This window comes from Crocodylus siamensis, chromosome 1 (genome assembly GCF_052110815.1).
Source record: "Crocodylus siamensis isolate JL-2025a chromosome 1, ASM5211081v1, whole genome shotgun sequence".
Taxonomy (NCBI): domain Eukaryota; kingdom Metazoa; phylum Chordata; order Crocodylia; family Crocodylidae; genus Crocodylus; species Crocodylus siamensis.
The window spans coordinates 122,134,616-122,152,244 of record NC_143395.1 but is presented as its reverse complement, the minus strand read 5'-3'; the positions used below and the strand labels follow the sequence as shown (position 1 = coordinate 122,152,244).

Below are 17,629 nucleotides of genomic sequence, written 5' to 3'. Positions count from 1 at the left end.
TTGGTAGAAGTGTTGCCAGCAGGTCAAAGGAAGTGATTATTTCCCTTTACTCTGCACTGGTGAGCCAACATCTGGAGTACTGTGTTCAGTTTTGGGCCCCCCCACTACACAAAGGATGTGGACAAAGTGGAGAGAGTCCAGCAGAGGGCAATAAAAATGGTGAGAGGGCTGGGAGACATGACGTCTGAGGAAAAACTGAGGGAACTGGGCTTATTTAGTCTAGAGAAGAGGAGGCTAAGAGGTGAATTAATAGCAGCCTTCAATTACCTGACGCATGGTTCGAAAGAGCATGGAGCTAGATTGTTCTCAGTGGTGGCAGATGACAGAACAAGGAACAACTGTCTCAAGTTACAGCAAGGGAAGTTTAGGTTACAGATAAGTAAGAAAATTCTTCCTAAGGAGGGTAGTAAAACACTGGAGCAGATTACCCAGAGAACTGGTGGACTCTCCATCGTTGGAGGTTTTTAAGACCCAGTTAGACAAAGCTTGTATAGGTTAAAATTCAATAAAGACAAGTCCAAAGTACTGTGCTTAAGCAAGAATCAAATGCACAAATTCAAAATGGGAACAACATTTTATAGTGGATAGCAAGCTGAACACTGTGAAAAAAATGGAATAAAGCTAACTGAATGTGTTAGGTAGGGTTGTCATGCAAGTCCTGAAAAGTGACTAAGGCCTTTCCTCTTCCAGAGCATTCTCTCTCATTTTGGGCACATTTCACAGAAGATGATGGAGAAACTGGAGAGACCTCGGAAGATACTGACAAAATTATTGCTTAGAAAACATGATATATGAGGAAAGATTAAAAGAAATGAGACTGTTAGTCTACAGAAGAGATGACTGAATGGGGTGGGGGGTTTATAGCAGTCTTCAAATACAAAAGGGGTATCAAAAAAGATGGTGATCAATGGCTTAAAACCGTAACAGGGAACATTTGGTTTGATGTCAGAAAGGACTTTCTAAAGTAAGGGTGATTAAGCACTGGAACAGGCTACCTAAGTAGGTTGCAAAATCTCCATCGTTGGAAATGTTTAAATGCAGGTTAGACAAATACTTGTCTGGGATGATTCTGCTTTGACAAATGGGCTGAATTAAATAACCTTCTGAAGTCCATTTCAGCCCTATTTGTTTTATAATTGCCTGAGCCAGCATGCTTCTATTTTGTGTCACATTCTCCTACTTCAAAGAAGTTCAGGGTGAAAGTCTCCAACCAGTGCATGTAGAAACCGTGTGTGGAAAATCTCACGGAAATTCTTGTTATGCACATAACTCTACATGTCTTTGCATACCGCACACCCAACAAATAAGACACATACCTTGTTCTAGGAAGGTAGAATAAAGGGGAAAAATGATTTCTTCCGTGTCATGGCTGAACTCAGGCTGCATGGAGTAGAGACAGTCTACTCTTCAGAATTAGCCCTTCTCTTTATAAACACCACAGCTCAAGCTTTAATCCTGTCACAGATGCTGCCATATTGGCAGAAGCTTTTGGCTAAGCCAATTCAGCAGCAGCTGTGATGGGGTTACAGTGTGAGCTGTGGGGACAGCTGAGCAGCAGACTCCATCCCTCCTCTAGACAACTGGGAAAATAAGCAGCACGGCCCCTGGAAGCCATTCCAGTGTCCCCATGCTTCCTTTCCAGTGCAGAAATTAGCTTCTTTGCTTAAAACAGACCCCCAATTTTGCATGGTCAATTTTCAGGGAAAAGGTTCAAGTGAGATATGAGCAAATATGGTAAGAAATGATGATCTCCCGAGGTCCCTTCCAGCCCTGATGTCTATGAAATAGTCTGTACCCTAAAGAGTTTATAGTTTACATAAAGAAAACAAAGGATGGGAGAAAGGAGATAACATCATTCCTATTTTATGGATGGAGAATTGAGGCTTTAGTATTTTTTTCAATGTTACAGCTAGTATCTATGGCAGAGCCAAAACTTGAACCCAAGTCTTCTGAGATCTAGTTACATGTCTTAACATTGGACCATTGATTCTGACTCCAGACCAGTGTAGCCAATGTAGGAGATGATATCCAAGGGGTGCAATCAAGGATAGAAATCATGGATTCAGTTGACTTGCTGAAAATGTAATTGCCAACACAGTTAAATGTGAGAGAAACATCCCTTAAATAAAAAGTAGAACTGGGTGCTTCCCACCTTAGGTATAAAATATCTAGCTTGGAAGGAGAGAGACATGTGCTAAGAGATAACCCTAAGGTTAGGTCATCCTAACCAAATGACAATGGGAAGGAAATAAGCACTCAAGAGGAATGACTATATGGCGATTTAAACAGTATTTTCCTCTGACCTATTTCTACAAAACAAAGACAGAGGAATGGAAATTCAGACAGCAGAAAGTGTGCTCTATTTCCTGTATTATACAGACAAACATGTAGGCACTTAACTTGAGGAAGCTAAAATGGTAAGTAAAGTGAGATTGACTTTGAGCAAGTTTGTCCAGAAGATTTCACTAATTGGTTCTAATTTAGCAAATTATCCTGTTCTGCAAAGTGTGTGCTTAAAGTTAAGTACCTGTTTAGGCTACATGCTAGAAATGGACCTAAGTGCTTTGTGTAAATCAGGGCCATAGAGCATAGCTACAGGGGCACATAACTAGAAGTTTCACAGACAAATTGAAGAGCAGAGGAGAGAGATAAATACTCTGAGAAGTGTGTGGGGGGGTGGGGAACAACATGCACAAAAGAGTGTGTGCATGTGTGAGCACATGCACATGCATGTGTTTATATATGCATACATAAAATAAGCAGGTATTTTAACGCTTGCTACCTAAAGAACCACTTTATATGAGCTGCCAAATATTTAAGGCCAACAGGTACAAATTTATGGGATATGCACTCTATCCAGTGCAGCAAATTTTGACTTTACAAACTAGTGATTTAGCTTCTCTGAGCCTTATTAAAAGGGAAGATAAAGTGAAAAATCAAATGCAAGTAGATGGAGAACTTGTGTATGGTGGAGGACTGAAATCTATTGCTTTATTGTATACCAGAGAGCTGGTTCTTATAACTGTTTACCTTCTGTGAGTATAATACAATAAACCAATTTAAAGCCAAAATAGCAGAAACATTTGCTTCCTATACTGAAACAAAGGTTTCCCAAGAGAACAGAAAATGGTAGCATTTTTATAGTCTGCAAAAACAAAGATTTCTATATTGACATTAGTAGTGCATTTTTATTGTGATGACACACAGAATTGTGGAGGCAACTACAATACAGCTTTATTTTGTATGGTATCTTTCATACAAATGGTATCCCGCGTTATTTGTACAGAGTTCAGCAATACAGTTTCAAAGTTAACATAAAATGAAAGCAGTTGAAGAAAGAAATTATGAGGTATAGATATGACAATCTAAGTTGTGATTGCCCAATTGGGATTAAAAAAATGCAGTGGATTTTAGCCTCCGTTAAAGGGAAGTATGGAGTCATCTTGTTGGACAAAACCAGACAGAAATCAGAAAGATCACTAAGACTAGGAGGTAATTAAAACTTCATTACACCTGGCTGGAAAAAGATACAATACCCAGGCTTATTATGAGATAATAAAATATGGTTAAATACACATAGGGTCACAAGAACTTGGTAAAAAACTTAAGTGAACAGAAAAAATTGGAAGCTTGTGTCCAAAGCCACATGGACCTCAGGTAAGTATCAAGTCAGCTAGAAAGTATCATGGTTCTTGGGTGGAAATCTGATTACAGACTAAAGGTGAAGTGATATCTCATAGTGCTAGCAGCCTGACATATCCTTCCATTAAAAAGAAAGGAGCAATTTTCATGTAAATTGTTCTTGGGCCTGGGGGGAAGGGGACAGGAGGAAGGAAAGCCTAAAGAAGTGATGTTTGGAAGAACCATGACTGGAGCTGTGCAGAGGGTTGAAGCTCTGTTTCAGGGATTTTCAGATTTTGAAATGTTGCTTTCTTGGAGTGAAACTGGAAATGATGAACTTCTCTGAGAAGAACAACAACAAAAAATATTCATTTGGGAGCAATTGAAATGATTTGTTTTTAGTTTAATATTTTAATATACATATTAAAAACATTTTTGGAAATAAAATGTCAGTTTGTTCTGAAGAGTGGTGGAACTTTCCTCCAGTATTCTTCCAAAACAAAGTTCTGGAAAAAATGACCCAATTGCATTAAGTTTTTCATAAAACTGGAAGGGGCCCCACAGACTACTGAATCCAATCCCTTCTTTTTGTCATAACTGCATATTCTGCTAGAATTTCAATCAAAATCACTGTGACCAGACTGAACCAGGAGGGATTTGCCTTGCTCCACGATGTGATGGGGGTCAAATCCAAAAGGAGAAAGAGAGCCATGAACGGAACAAAACAATACAAATATGTAAAGAGTAGGAACATTAAAAAAGGTTAAACCTTTTCAAAAATTGATAACCCATACCAGCATCATTTTTTCCAAGATGAATTTTGGTTTCTCAGTTTCCCTTTGTTGGAGTCTATCACTATGCTTTACTAGATTATTTTTTTGTTTATATAATTTTGTTTACTGTTTCCCTATAAATAACCTTATTCATTCTTTCCTTTTGTATATAGGCCCTGATTTTATGCAAAACCTTAAAACACATGCTTAACTGTTTGTAAGTAATTCTGCTTGCTCCACATGCGTGAGCGCTTTTCTGAACTGTGACCCTGATTCTAAGTTTTACGATACCATAGGTAAAGATAAGATGATAAAAGCAGCACTGAAATGATGAGAGAGGCCGATCAGCCTCTTTTTAGTGTAAGATGCTTCAGAAAAATTTAAGGCATGTGTCATCATAGCGTAAGTGTTATACAACAATTAAAAGGGTATCACTGGGTGTGACATATACAGGCCATCTTTTCACAGTTTCTTGTATCCTCAGTGTGCAAATTTCAGCGTGTTTGGTTCTGCAGTTTTACTCTGCTTCTTTCCTTTCCACTTTCCTCATATGTAGTTTCGTTCTGCAAAAACAACATTACTGGTGCTGGTTTGACCCTTATCCTACAATATGGATGTGTAAGCATGTGCACATTAAGTTAGCATGTACAGCTAGTTATGCACTAACCAGGACTGTCCCATGTTTTAGCCCCAGTAACTGAATCATTAGGTTATCTGTACAGGAAGCAGGAGACTCAGGTTTTAGGTTCCCCTTGTATAGAAAGGGTTTAATCATCCATCCTTCTGACTTTCCAGCACAGCGTTCAAATAAGCACATCACAAGTCAGTCATCACCTAGCACTCCTTTTGAATCTGCTCACTTGGGTAGGCAAGAGAGGGAAATACATAGGCTCAGATAGAAGAGAAACAAATTAAAGGATGGGTTGTTTAGTGAGATGGTTTCTGCCCTAGGTGGAAGTAGGGCCCTGGATTCTACTTTGGGCTCTTGTGCCCAACCAGGCAGAAACTTCATTGCTGCACTGCTCTCCACTTGTACAGGATAAGGGCTGGATATTGTCGTGTGGTAGATAGGGCACTGTTCACTGTTGGGAAGTCAGCAAGCTATAGGTTTAAACCCAGCCTTGGCCAAAAAGGCCTATAACCTGGGTCTTCTACTTCCTGGGAAGTGCCTTAATTATTCAGCTACTGGGGCTAAAATATAGGACTTATACTCAGGCATAAGCCTATAATATAGATTATACTGTACTCAGGTATAGTCTATATATAAATATAGACCTATACTCAGGTACATGCAAACAGGTGTTAGTACACGTCTGGCCAGGAGGGCCCTCCTCAAGCATCTAAGCCCTGGTTGTAGCCACGTAGTGCATAGCCTACTGTGCACTCCAGGGGCAACAGAACTGCAACCTGCATACAAGTTCCGAAAACTCCACCTACACAGCTAGAAAGGGAAACAGAATTCTGCCCTTAGCAAATATTTAAAGTTCTTCACTGTTAAAGTGATATTAAATTGTTGACTACTGTAATTAATCTTCACAAAGCAAGTTCAAAATTGAGACCTACATATTTTTATCCCAGTTTTACAAACAGGTACCACAACAGACTGTGTTCTGTGATTTTCCTGGGCAACAGAAGAATTCAAACTCGCAGCCTAGGTTAGGTTTCAGAAAACTGCCCTCTTGTACTTGCACCAGTACTAAGTCATACTTCTTGCTGGAAAGGAGTCAAAGAAAGTCATGCCTCTTGCTGGAAAGAAAGTTGTTTTCCAGGTTTGTTTGTTTTTTAATAATTGCTGAAATGGTGTGCAGCTTTTTATTTTTAATGGTTTGTTGCGCAAAAAGAGATTTATAAATGTTGACAGGATAAATATGGCTGCAAAGCCACCTCTTCAAGTGGCATAAAAGATGAAAGAAAAACAATACTTCATAGCTATTGTATGATTACAGAATAATTTGGGCTGGCAGCAACTTCTCACAAGTCACCTAGTTCACCCCCTTGTAACATGGGAAAAAGTGATTTAGTGATTTTCCCCATGTCTAATTGTGGCCTATCTAGTCTAATTTTGAATAATTCACTGAAAGTGATCCCGTAAGTCTCACTGCCAGGTTTCTCTCCTACACAACTATTTTTATACTCATACATTTTTCCTACTATAGAATAAAAACTTTCTTTGTGGTATCTAACCAAGTGCACTCAATGTGAAAAGCAGCATAGTAGAGACTGAGGTGTTAAATCCAGCTCATCTACTCACCTGCTGTGTGACCTTGTGCTAGTCACTCTTTCCCCTACCAAGTCTTGTTTCTCTGCACTATTACATCTTTAGAGCAGGAACCGCCTTTTACTATATGTATGAACAGTATCTAGAATAACAAAACCCTGACCTTATTTGATGCCTCTTGGTATTAATGTAAAACACATTACAACTTCTAACTTTCTTGCATACTTATATATTTTTGAAATAATACATAGCAGTAGTAATAAAGTGACATTCCTTACCAAATTTCAGAATACTTTACAAACTTTAACTGATTACCTCTTAAGAAGTTCTAATTTTAGCCATATCTTGTAAGTCTTACTTTAGATGACGTTATGATGACATTAATCTGAAAGTGGCCACGTAAAACGTGGTGCCCTCCCATTTTGTATTATAATTAGGAATACAACACATGAAGTTGGGAATTGAAACCCCCCTATTAGGACTCTAACATCTATAATTCTATCTTAGAAGAATTTGATGTAAGAACAATGCTCTATATTTTCCTTTTCACATCAAGTGATTTCTGCAGGGACAGTGGTGGTGGGGAGTGAGCAGGGAAGAGGGGGGCACTCTGTAAGACATCCTGGATGTATTCCTGTACACCTGGGGCGCGTCTACACAAGATGTGTACTCCGCAGTAGACTAATTAGCTGCACAGTAAAAGTCTTGGTATCTACATGTGAGCCCCATTTAGGCTGGAGTAAACTAATTTACTCCGTAGCAGGACAGTGCTTATATTTAGTACTATTCAAGTAATACAAGTACTATCCTGCTGCAGAGTAAAAAAACTCCATAGCAGTGCACATGTAGATGCTGCCCTAGCTGGCTGGGGCACAAGGATGCTTCAGTGTGGGGCCTGCCAGCCAGCTAGCCCCACACTAAAACACCCTTGTGCTCCAGTGAGCCCCTCCACAGCATGTTGAGCAAGAGGGAGCAGTCGTAGGCTGACAGGCTGAACCCCTGGGGCCCCTGCCAGCTGGGGCTGTTTGCTCTGGGTCAACATGCTGTGATTCCAGGTACACGTGAAGACATGCACAGCAGCAATAAACGCTGAAGCGATAAGCTCTGCAGTTTACTGCTGAGACGCGCCCTGGGTATTTCATACATGGAACTTTATGCACTGTCTTTTTCACTAGTGAAACTCTTAAGTACACTGAATCCAAATTACACACCTTACAGATCTTACAAGCCAAGCTACTTTTGCTGATGGAAAGCAGTTCCTTGGATCAGTGTTTTTATACAGACTATCTCCAGAATTAGTAAACATGTTATATAAGGCCATCTTGTAGCACATATAGTCATTGTGCCTCAAATCTTACATTCCACGTGTTAACCAAACAGCAGGCACTACTGAGAGATAAGGCCAGCAGTTGGGATTTTTTGTGTTTAATTTGTTCTTTTGTGTTCAATGATAGACTTATTTCTTCAGGGCGTCTTGAGAACAATGGAATGTTACAAGTTATTTTTAAAAGGAAGTGGTAGCTGGGCAAAACAGAATGGGAAGGACAATCTTTTTTTTTGTAGGATCTGACAAGTTTCCAGCAGAGTTTCTAGGTTTCTTGACTAGAATTTGTAATTACACAGCTGCTTCTGAAAGGAATCTTTCAAGATGAGAGTGCTAGTGAGAACTGAAGACAGTTCAGGAGCTTGATATGTCAGACAGAGTTGTGGCAGTGAGAAAGAAGGAAAAATCTCTTTTTGAAGCAAGATTTCCCTAGGGCCAAGGAGTGAAAAAAGTGTCTTCAGAAAACATCACTTTTCTGAGGTCTTATTAAACATCCTCTTCCCTCCTAGAAAACAGTAGTGGGTTTGTAGGTGGCTGATAGTCTCTTCTTTTGCTATTTTAGAGTTATGAATTCATGGAAAATTATATTTTTCTTGCCACAAAAGGTGCCATCAAGAGGACTGAACAGAAAGACTTGTCATGTAAACAATTTTCACTGAATGTACATCCATGGCTAAATCTGGTTAGAAAAAAATAATTGAGCATTCCCCAAGAAAAATTCAGTCTGTGAGCTTGTCCTCTTCTCCTTCCCCAAGAAATGAGTGACTTCTAATATGCAATATGTTAACCTAGTGGTACATTGATACCTGTTAACAGAACAGACACCAAACTTATACTGCTTACAGCAGGAGTGTCAAACTTATAGCCCTATGATCTGTTTCACTTTGCCCTAGGGAGGCTGTGAATTTGGGGCTGGGTGAGTGGGGCCTGCCACTGAAATCTGGGGTATGGATCCCTGCTTGGAACACACGTTGGAAGCAAGGGGTAAGTAATGGCTGCATTAGCCCCCACAGGTCCCTGAATCTACTCTCCCAGCTGATGAAGGTGGGTCTGAATCTGGCCCACGAAGAACCCCAAAGTCCTTATCCAGTTCAGGGAGCTGGAAAAGCTTGACATCTTGGCTTAGGCTGTTTAAAAAGAAAATTATAAATCCTACTTTAGAACCCTGAAGTTTTGTATTTACCCGAATCCAAGATAAATTATAAAACAAATGATAAATTTGTTATAATTTTCCATGTCTAGAATCTAATTATTGGAGGGCTGTCTTACATTCGTCCCATCCCCGCCACCACTGCAATGGGAAAAGAAATGGTTGAGGGGCAGAGGACAGGGGAGGCAGTAGGGGATGGTTGGTTGATTTATTTCTGTCATTTGGTATAACTGCTAAAACATGTTGACTTGCAATTAAATATAGCCTTTGCACTGATAATAGTACTTCCTTTCCCTAACCACTAGAATGCTCTTGCATATACAAATTTATTTGCATTTAGATTAATTTTTTACATTCTATTAGAAAAAATGCATGATATGCACTTTACTTACTAGATAATAATTTTTACTTATGATCCAAGTTTCTTTACTTTTGGATTAAAATAAGATTTCAATTAAAAATAAAAAAACTTCAATGAAAAATTCACAAATTCCTCTTTAAATATTTAAACAAAACTTGAAAACATGCTGGAGATGTAAGGAGAAATAAATTTACCAAAGCATGTTTTCTATCTTTAGCTAATTCCAACTTGTCCAAGTGAAGAAACTCTTCCCTCTGCACCTCCTCATTGAACTGAAACCAAAATTCATTATGGCAAGTTTTCTTGCATTTTAAAAAGTACTAACATTTTCTTAATGGTGAAAAATAAAAATAATATATATTTAATAAAGTATATAATACTGTAATATTTATAGCTGGAGCTGACTTCTGATGTTGAAAGATACTTTCTATTATTAAAAAGGGTTATTTTTAAATGTATTTAAATTTTAATAACTATTTTTAAAACACTGAATTTTTTCTCTACTCTGCCTTTCATATACAACATTTCTCCAAGTTTCTGGAAAAATGATGGATTCATAGAGGTAAAGAACATGGAACATTTTAGGTAGGGATGTGTTTACAGTATCCGGTAAGCTTCAGACATCTAGTTGGTGCAACATAATTTTGGTATTCATGCAATGCCATCTTTTCTATTAAAGCTACTATGCAAGTTCAGTGCACACATTTGCAGAAATGTAATTATGCGGCTGGGGCACTGTTACACTTTGATGCCCTTGTTGACTTAGGCAGCAGTAGTGACTGCCAGTTGTTGCCACACTACCAATGCAACCACAGCCATTCCCACTCTCCAACCAAGTTGGCATCTGAGTTGGCTACTGTGGTCACCCTGCCCTAGTCACACCACTCCACATATGAGGAAAGTATAACATCTGAGTTGTTGATTTTTTAAAAAAGCTGTTATAAGAATCAGAAAATTGATAATTTTTTCCTTTTCTGAACTGAGCAAGCCCTTATATTTATATCATGGCGTTCAGAAATGATACTGAGGGGTTAACACTACACTTTGGAATCACTAATGGAATGTATTAACTACGGTAAAAATTATGGTCCCAGTTTTAAGCACTGGTAGTAACTTCTAACTAGGTATCTGATGACAATACTTTATGAATTTGAATTGAATATGTTAGCAAGGCACATAAAAGCAACAGATAAGCATTCTACAAGTGCATCAGAAAAGGAAGACCAAGAGAAATGTACACACTTTGAACAGAATCTGTGCTGGATTTAGGCTTAAACTATATAACCTACAGCTTAGGGCCTTACAATACATGAGGCCACTAAATAAGAAAACAAAACTAGACATTTTCTTTCTAATATGACAAACAATACATATATATGGCTCCACAGTTATTATTCATATTGAGTTCATAAATTTGTGCAGATATAACAATAATTCATCTTAAAATTTCATGAAAATCCATTTTCGTGGATTATTTTTATCACATGGGGCCTCTGAAACTGGATATAGCCTAGGGCCTCATCATATAATCTGGCACTGAACAGAATAGTTGGAGATATTTCCTTTGGCATCTCTAAACCAATAATGGTGGATGCCAGAAAAGGTAATGAATAGGAGATAAATCACTCTAGATCAGGGGTGGGCAAAATATGGCCCATGGGCTGGATCTAGCTCGCCAGCAATTCCATCGGGCTTGCAGGGCCCCTCCGCAAGCTGAAACAATTATCACAGGTCCTAGCTCTTGGCTTCCCCTCTGAAAGCCAGTGTTTCCATGCAGGAGGGGTGGCTCCTCCCTCCCCCACAGCCTGGCCTGACCCAACCCCAACCTCAAGGTAGGGGGTGCTAGAGACAAGATGCAGAAGCTTTTGCCTGGCTTTCCCATCCCTACCTCCCTGCAAGAGTGGAAATTCAGTTAAGGGCCCCACTGGGCTGGGGGTCAGGGACTTCTGTTGCGAGAAAGGGGGCTGGGAACATGGGGAGTTGTGTGCTATGGGGCGAGGCCAGGCTGGCTCCGCACGCTGCAGGAGCACGCGTGCTGTGTGCTATGGGGATGGACAGGGCTGGCCCCAATCCCTGCCACCACATGCAGCTCTGGTGACTCGCATTTTGGGGACTCTGAGGATTGACACGCCCCCCCCCACACCTTCCCACAGCCCCCCCCACACCAACACATACACACAAACTCTCCCACACGCCCCCCACCACAACCACACTCCCCCAGCCATCCCCCCCACGCACCCTTACCTCCGTACACATAATATACAAGAGTAAGACTGTATTTTGAGCTATTATGCAATCACATCTATATACATTATGTAAACACATTTATTGGACAAAAACATTTTTTGACATAAAATATGTTGAAGTAGATGTTTGATTTTTTAGTATATGATTTGGTATTTTTTTTCTGGCAACCCCCCTGCACCTCCCAAAAGGATTACTTCCAGGGCAAAGGGAGGGACTTCAGGTGGCAAAGGTCAGGGGTTAGGAGAGGGACTTCTGGTCCCAAGATGACAACCAGGGGACAGGGCATCTGTCAAGGGGTGGGGCTACCCTTGTGGCCCTTGATAGCTGACCAAAAATTGTTAAGTGGCCCTCCAGGTGAAATAATTCATCACCCCTGCTCTAGATATATCCAGTTCAGTGTTCTCCCTCTAAAACAGGGGTTGGCAACATTTTTGGGCAGTGCCAAAAACAGCTGAAACCTCTACCTGGAACATGTTGGCATGTCAGGGGCAAATGGTGGGGGAGCTGTGGAGGGCCTGATCTTTGTTGTGGCGGTGCAGTCTGGGCCCCTTCCCTGCTGTCTGCCCTGAGGACGTATGCACCCGCCACCAGCAACAAGCTGGGCTAAGCAGCCCAGGCTCCATGGCAGCTAGCAGGGGCTGGCCCAGAGGCTGGGTAGGCTGTGGCAGGTGGTTGGGAGGCAGCAAGCGGCTGCATTGGGGTCTGTGGAGCCCCAGCCCAGCTTGTTCCTGGCAGCAGGTGCACATGTACCTCAGGGTAGACAGCAGGAAAGCACCAGGGCTGTGCTGCCACAACAAGAATTGGGCCCCTTGTGGTTCCCCTGCTGCTGGCCCCATGTGTGCGTGCACCAGGTGGAAGCCAGGTCAAAGCTCCGAAGACCCTGGTCCAGCTGCTTACAGCCTTTCAGCCACCTGCCGTAGCTGGCCCAGACTCTGGGGGAGGCCTCTGCTGCCCACCTCAGGATCCCAGGCTGCTTGTGGCAGGTGCTAAGAGGCTGAAAGCAGCTTTACTGGGGCCTGCAGAGCCCTGGCTTGGCTTGTTGCTGGTAGTGAGTGTACATGCACCTCTGGGCAGAGAACGGGTAACTATGAGGGGCCTGATTCTTGTTATAACAGGGCAGTCCCAGCCCATTCCCCGCTGTCCACCCCAAGGTGCATGTGCCAAGCAAAATACCTTCAAATGCCATGCTCTGGCATGCATCTTGGGGGTTGCCAACCTCCGCTCAGAGACAGGATACTGGACTAGATGGATCACTGGTCTGACCCAGTATGGTGGTACTTAGGTTCCTACCTTACTAAATGTGGAAGGGAAGTTAATAACAAATGACAAAGAGAATGCTGAATGGCTTTATGTCTTTTTACTCGAGTCTTCACAGGAAAGGTCAAATCTCAGAAAACAATCACAGTTAGCAAGGACAGGAGGCTGAAGAGCAGGGAGAAGAACAGGTGAGAGATTACTTAGATTAGGTGAGTGTTTTGAAATCAGCATGGCCTGGTGAAATTCAATTTGGATTACTCAAGGAACTGATTGGTATAATTGCAGTCATTGACTATTATCTTTAAGAACTCATGGAACTCAGGTGACATCCTAAAAGGCTGGAATTGGGCAAATAAACACCCATCTTTAACAAAGAGAACAAGGAAGATCCAGGGAATTACAGACCCATCAATCTACTTTGACACGTCATTAAATAAGTGATTCTGAGCACTTGGAAATTAACAAAGTGATAAGTAATAGCTGAGATGGGTTAAGAGCAAATCATCCATTATCAATCCAATTTCCTTCTGTGATAAGGTTACAGGCTTTGGCAAGAGCAGTGGATGTGATAAACCTTGAATTTAGTAAGGCTTCTGACATTGTATCTCACACCTCCATATATAAGTTAAGAAAACAAGGTCTAGAACAAAGGTGTCAAAGTCACCTTGGGTCCCAGGATAGATCTAGATCCTGGGACTCCTTGTGGGCCAGATTCATCCTGGGACATGCAGCAGCAGCAACTTTGATTCCCACCTGGGGCATGCGGCAGTGGTAGCTCCAGCCTGAGCACAGGGCATGCAGTGCAGCTCTATCTACCACCATGTGGCTGGTGCCAGAGCTATACCTGGTATGTGTTCCATGCTGCAGTGGCAGCTCTAGCTCTGGCAAGAAGACTGTGGGTAGCATCTCCAGCATGTGGTGATGACACAGCCAGCAGTCAAGGAGTCAGGGCTGCAGCAGTTGCAACAGGCAAAGCATCTGGGGGACAACTTGCATTTCTGATGCCAGTGGCCACGTTAACTGGGGCCCAGGGGTCCTGGATTCTGTGGCAGGCCATGCTTCCCCCTTCAACTTCCAGTGACTCACTAGCAGGCTGTTGGGCTGGATTGAGTAGCTCTGTAGGCCAGATCCAGCTTGCAGGCTATTATGTTTGCTAATCCTGGTCTAGATAAAACTCCTATAAGGTAGCTGTTGGAAAAATATACTCAAAGAATAGGGATCATGGCTCAATATCAAAATGGAAATATGTATCAAGAAGGGCTCCCTCAGGGATCTATTCAGGGTCTAGTACCATTCAGCGAGTGTGTCTACACAAGACATTTACTGCGGGATTGCTTAATTAGTTCCACAGTAAATAGCTCGGCCTCTACACGTGCAGGTCTATTAGGCCGCAGGTAACTAACAGATTCTGCAGCAGGTTAGTACTTGTAAATATAAGTACTATCCTGCTGTGGAATTTTTTCATGCACAGCAATGAAAGTGTAGACGCTGACAAGGCTGGATGGGGCACAAGGGTATTTCAGTGCAGGGGCTGCCTGCTGACTAGCCCTGTACTGGAGCACCCTCGTGCCCCTGCAGCCTCTCTGGAGTAGTTAAGCTGGGTTGGAGCAGCCCTGGCCCGGCAGGCTGGCACTCCTCCCCCGGCCCCCTACCAGCTGGGGCTGCTCCGACTTGGTTCCACATGCTGCAGTCCCAAGTATACATTCAAATGGCGTGCTTGGGAGCAATAAACTCTGGTGCAATATGCACTGGAGTTTATTGCTGCGTATTAATAGTACATGTAGACACGCCCAGTATCTCCCTTAATGACTTGGAAGATAGAATTAAGAATACACTTTGTGAATCTGTAGATTACTCTAACATGGTTGTGATAGAAGGTAATTTAGAGAACAGAATTAGGACTGCAAATGACCTTGTTAAACCTGATAAATAGTCTCAAGATAGAAACGTGGAAAGAACTATATTCTTACATTAGTCAAAATGGGTTGTTATAAACCGAACACTGATCAATTGTTCTCTGTGCCCACTGAGGGCAGGACAAGAAGTAACAGGCTAAAATTGCAACATGAGAGATTTAGGTTAGATATTAGGAATAAATTTCTAACCATTAGAGTTCTTAAAACACTGAAACAGATTATTACTTAGGGAAGCTGTGGAATCCCTGTCACTGGAAGTTTTGAAGAGCAGGTTAAATAAACATTTGTCTGGGTGGTTTAGACAAGAATGATCCTGCCTTGAGCAGGGGGTTGGATTAGATCAGAGGTTCCCAAGCTTTTTGTTATTTTGTGTCCTCTTCCAGCTTTACCAGCTGCCCGCATACCCTACCAGCCTATACCCCTCTCAGCATGTTTTACATCTTAAGCCCTTAAAAGCCAATAATTATTATAAGGAAAACTAAATTTGCCATTATCCAGGTTTTGCAGGGTACCTCCCTCCGAGCTGTCTTGCATATCCCCAGATGTCTTGTGTACCCCTACACATATCACAGTTTGGGAATTAGATTAGATCATCTCTGGATCAGATCATCTCTCAGGGTCCATTTCAGTCCTATTCATCTATGATTCTGGAATTATTTGTTGCAGGGAGGGAAGGCTTTCCTTTGGCATACTTATGTCATGAGTCATGTGTAAGGAATTATTTTCTTTAAATGTGTTTCAAGAACAAGAGAGCTTCCTTTATCTTGCATTTATAAACAATAAGAATAGTATTTGTCGCTTAGGACTTATTTAGCAATTTATCAAAGCTTCTGGGTTATTAAAACAGTAGTATAATGAATCACTCTGCTTTTAACTTAGCTTAGAATTGCCCTCTAGCAAAGTCTGAAACTATATCCTTTTCAGTAATCTTAAATAGAGGAAGTTGTTTTGTAATCAGTCTTGACGATATTTAGATGATTATAACGGGCTATGAAAAGGAAGGAGAGGAACCGGTTCAAGCCCCTGACCAGTGTATTCAGTCAGCATTATGAAAAACATTTACAACTTAAAGGTCTAGTAAGATTCCAGGAAGCATAGGGCTATAGGCAGAATCAGATTTTCTTTCGTTTTACATAGAAAATAACCTTTTCGTTTGGTAATGCTATATGTATTATCTTAGACAAAATTCCTCTTAGGGCAGTAGCAATGGCAGCTCCAGTTGTCACCCAGTGCATGTGGCCCTGGCTCCACTCCTGCAATAATCCCCATGCCAGAGGTGGAGCAGCTACTCCTACTGTGTTTCATGCTAAGGCAGTAGTTTTGGGTGTGGCACAGAGCATGTGGCAGTGGAGGCACAAGCACTGGCAGCTGAGGAGCTGAAGCCGGGGTGGTAGCAAAGGGCAAATTGGTCAGAGGATGCCCAGGGCTGTGTAAGCCCTTGCTTGCCTTCCCATCACAAATCCCCATGTCCATTGGGGCCCAAGGGCCTTTGATTCTGTTGCAGGCCACTCCCTTGGGCCACACTCCCCAAATCCTGGTGGCCCATAGGTAGCCTGTGGGCAAGATCCAGAAGCTCTGTAAGCCAGATCCAGCCCATGGGACATATGGTTTGGCACCTTTGCATTTAAGAATATATGAAAGATGCTAAAACAGTAGCCACCAGTAGTTGGGAAGCAATTGCTTACACACATTCTTAAACATTTGACCTAAGTTATCACGGGAACATAGTCACACCCGGAAAAAACAGGGATCTATCCAATTCTCTTTGCTAACTCTGGATGAAGAGGTTAATGTAGTGGTTCTGAACTCGTTTAGACTCAGGATATGTCAGTTCTTTGCTTTCACTCTTGCCTTGACTACAGCAAAATAACAAAGCAATTCTTCTGTTGCAGAATGTATTTGACACTATGGGTTCCTGTTGGAAATTCTGGGTTGATCTTGTGAATCGTGTAGGTTTTCACATACCTGACTGTGCTAATATTGAGCTGCACCCTTGTGGCACCCTTAAAAGGAGCTCAAAGCATACCCCCAGTGCCATGGTATCCTCACTGAGAATCGCTAGGTTACTGTGTGTGTGAGTGTGCTAATATTGTCATTTCCAAGCTGTCCTCCTCCAGACAATATCTTAAAAAATACTGTACGTTTGGTTTGGTGCAATCTAATGCATTTGTTTGTATATTGCTCTTTATCAAACCAGAGTTAAACCTTTTCCCTGGCAGGAAAGCATGAGCACAATTTAAAAATGACAAAGTCCATCAAAAGCAGAGAAATCTTCCTTTCACGAATAATAATTCAGTATTTGCATTTAATTACTTGCAACTGTTCAAATTCCTACTATTTTTTAAATTCCTGTCACTGTTCCTTTTGCTCTTCTGTTTCTTCCCTCATTATTCATTTTCTCTACTTTACCTCTCTCTCGTGTGTGTGTGTGTGTGTGTCTAGTGCATCAGAGAGAGAGAGAAAATTGGTGAGAATTTCACAGAGCAACTGGGATTGCCCTTGATACATTTCTGTTTCAAGAGGGGCTCCCTACAGCTTCTAGGATCATTACCCTTTCTTGGGTGAAAAATCTGAGGCTGAGAAACTTGTCTTCTACTTCCACTACAGGAAGAAGAACAGAGGCCAGCCATGTCAGCCAGGTGCAAGACAGGACAGTGGTACAGCAACTTGACAGGAGATGGAACGAGTTGGTATCTATGAGAAAATCACTCGCTTGTGTTCTATGATGTCTCCTATTTAAAGAAGTACAAAATACAGGTAAC

The 17,629-nt window shown here is 41.7% G+C and overlaps 1 protein-coding gene across 2 annotated transcripts in view; it reads right to left on the bottom strand.

The window, feature by feature from the left end:
* SCAF8 (SR-related CTD associated factor 8) overlaps nucleotides 1-17,629 on the bottom strand; it is a 168,946-nt gene that overhangs the window by 23,178 nt on the left and 128,139 nt on the right. Inside the window, exon 22 of one of the 2 annotated variants that reach the window (XM_090041692.1) lies at nucleotides 3,213-3,963. The exons of the other annotated variant lie outside the window; for it this stretch is intronic. The gene's annotated coding sequence lies outside the window, so the exon portion shown is untranslated. Of the gene's footprint in view, nucleotides 1-3,212; nucleotides 3,964-17,629 lie in introns of those variants that run through there. 2 annotated transcript variants of the gene reach the window in all.